Below are 3,446 nucleotides of genomic sequence, written 5' to 3' on the forward strand. Positions count from 1 at the left end.
ACCATTTTTTAACCATTGCGTAGTTATATAGTCTTGTGTAAACAACATAAGTATTATGTACATAGCAATAACGACATTAGCCTGCACCAGGGCCTCCTAGGATTGCGGAATTCGGCAGAAAAGGGAACAATTAGCCAATTGAGTCAGGCCACGGTTAAGATCACATTTCGCCGGGGTAGCCTAACGGGGCCTGCAAGTGAAACCCTGGCAAATGTCCTCCCTATAGCCGGTGTAGTTAGTCTGGTAGAGACTATAACCACATAATGAGAGTATACCTTTGCGGATCTTCAAGACGAAAAAATAGCTCCTTCGTAACCATGACAACAACGTTAAACTCATCTTGTAGCAATTTGAGACAGAGTGACTGAATAAGATCGTAGCTTACCGTTCGGAGAGGAGCTGGTTTAGAAGCCAGGAGAGTAGAAAATTTTTATTAAACGTCGTCTGACTGGAACCCGGATCTAAGGGCTGAGCCTTGTCGTTACACATCCACACAAACACGCCTCATGACGTCAGGATCAGACGACAGGAGAGCGAAAGTCCGGTGTCAAAGGACGTGGGACGATACCAAGTACAGAAATGGGGGGGATCAACAGGTTGCTATAACTTTTCCAAAGGTTCCCTATAGTATAATATGATTTTAGTCTGAACCACCCGAATTCGGTGCAAACACGCAATAGAAAGACGTCTACATTTTGAAACCTAAGTGATCACAGAGGTTGTAAAAAACAACAATTGAACATACAGGCCACATAGCCTGATTTTAATTCTGGCGGAAGAATTGTTATGTCGGCAAAGAAAGTGGCCACGAGCCGATTGGCCTCTAGACAGAGACCGTGACAGCCAAGAGCAGTGAAATGTTGTGTTACAGGGACTACAGATATCATTAATGTGCTTGGCTGTCATGTTTCAAAAGACGGTAACCTCCATTAATATTAATGCATTATACTGGGGACGTAGGGTTGGAGATCTGTTTGGACGTATCTTTTCAGGGTGGCGGAATTATTTTAGTAATTGGATGTTTCACCAAATCTTAACCGGTGGCTATTAATTAGGAGGGGGGTAATTGTCATCTTTTTTACTTGAGAACAGGTACGCACGCGGAGGTCGTCTAAGGAATAAAGTCAAGAGTTAGGCATCCAAAGGTCACGCCAAAGGTCACGCCAGAAAATCGATTCTCAGGTCCGACACAAGTGGCGCCAAATCCGCCGGTCGATAAGTGCTGTGATGGTCACGTGATCACCAGCCTGAGGGCAATGACCTTTTGTGACGAGAGCTCTGGTCTATTATACAAAAGGACCTAATTCGCATGAATTATGTCAGTTGACCATCTTCTCTGCCCAATTACACAAGTTGTTCAAAGTATAAAAGTCTTATGTTAGCAAAGAAGGCTATTGTAGCATGCCCTCATAAATTATGTAAATGAGGCCCTCATTTTCATGATTCGCATTATCGTATGTTCAGAGTACACGATACAAACATCGATGCAGTACAAAAGAAGGGGGGGGGCTGCTGGGGGGGGGGGGGTGCTTGCAAACGTCCATTCATTTCTATTAGCTATGCCAAGACCTAAACACATACAAAACACACCGCAAAAATCCAGCCATAACTTTTTGAGTTATGCTGTTCGTTCACCGAGAAGCACAAACGCTGCCAGAATAACAGGACCACAGCATGTCCAGCAGCAAAGATACAAAACCGGAAGTCCTGCTGCAGTACCAGGGTCGGCCACCAGGAGGCCCAAAATCGATTTTGACCGTAGGGTCCACAACACCTACCCACGTACAAAATATCATAATGCTTGCAATCCATCTAGAGATTCTTAAGATATTGCTAGGCTCTACCATCCTCCGCGGGTCGCTGGGAAATAGCAGAAATTGGCCAAAATAGAGTCAATTGTATGAAGGCCTAGGGAGTCGGCTACGGAGATAGGACCCAATATTGCGGCTGCGAATGTTACCCTCCATGGCCAAAGTCCCCCGGCAAATGTTTTCCCTATAGCCGGCGCGGAAAGTCTGGTAGAGACTAAGATATTGCGCCGAACACGCACACATGCACGAACGAACGTACACACACACACACACACGTACACAGACAAAAGGACCAAAATCCATACCTCCACTTTTAAAGGAGGTACGAGCGTAATAACAACTTTAAAGGCGACGATGAAAAGAAAACGTGCGGCGGTGCAAGTACGGCGGGTACAGGAAATGACAGCCAAGGAAAAACGTCAGAGAGATTCCTAGGCGGGAAAACTCGTGTCTCCAGACAAAAAACGTTACCAGAATAATGAATAACTTTGTCGGCGAGGGTATTAATATGATAAAAAGAAACGTGCTGTTGTGCGCTTAGCGCTTATGGCGGCAACATACAAGCGATTACGTCAGAGAAATTCGAAAGCGGAAAAACTCGTGTCTCCAGACATAAGAAGGGAAAACTCAGCTTCTGTATTGAAGGAAGAAAAGGAACATTCTTGGCGAGGCTGAAAAGAAAACTTAAACGGACGTGCTACGGTGGAGGACAAACGATGACGTCAGGGGAATTCCAAGGCGTAAGAACTCGTGTCTCCAGACAAAAGACGTTGCAGCGTCTCTGTTGAAGTGTTGCAGGAAAAACGCCAGTAACGCGCCAATAACGCGCCAGTGATGCTTGGCGCGCCGGCGATGCTTTTCAGTCAAGGAAGAAAGACGCGGGAAGAAGAGGAGGCATTTCTGAAGGAGATGGATTGGAGGAGGTGTGACGTCAGTGGGTAGTGAAATGTCCATATTTGGCGAGTGGAAAATGGGAAACAACATTTCTGACATCGGTGAGCTCTCTGTGCACGTGTTTGTGTGCACGTGTTTGCCTTCGTGAGTGTGTGTGCGTCTATCTCTTTGTATATGTGTGTGTGCATGTGCGTGTGTGTTTGTGCACGTCACCTGTAAGTCAACTGTGAACGCGCTTCATATATATATACTGTATACGAATCGTCCGCCAGGATGAAAAAGAGAAGAAGATATATACAGGTCGCTAGAAAAATAGTAGAAATTGGCCAAAAAGACCGATAACATACCAGAGGACTTGGTTGGCCTGGGAGCACAGTTTGCGACCTATGTACTGTATTCCCAGGACAGCTTACTCCTCTGGTATGTTATCTGTCTATTTGGCCAATTTCTGCTATTTTTTCAGCGACCTGTGGAGCCTGGTAGAGGCTAATGAGCACCTAGATCTAGCGTCAACCGAAGTAAGCCTGCATAATCTAACGTTATGAGTAGCCGCTAGTTATGCCTAACGTTACGTCTAGCCGCTGCCTTTCTGGGTTCAGCTTACAGCGCTGACAGCACCCCCATGTGCTATTGTAATCCTACCGAATGACGTACATGGATATGACATCTGAAGTTAAGGTACCACTCATTCCTCCAGTCTCTCAAACTCCTCAGGCAATCAATCAATTACAACAACTTCTT

The sequence above is a fragment of the Branchiostoma lanceolatum genome, chromosome 19 (genome assembly GCF_035083965.1).
Source record: "Branchiostoma lanceolatum isolate klBraLanc5 chromosome 19, klBraLanc5.hap2, whole genome shotgun sequence".
NCBI lineage: Eukaryota > Metazoa > Chordata > Leptocardii > Amphioxiformes > Branchiostomatidae > Branchiostoma > Branchiostoma lanceolatum.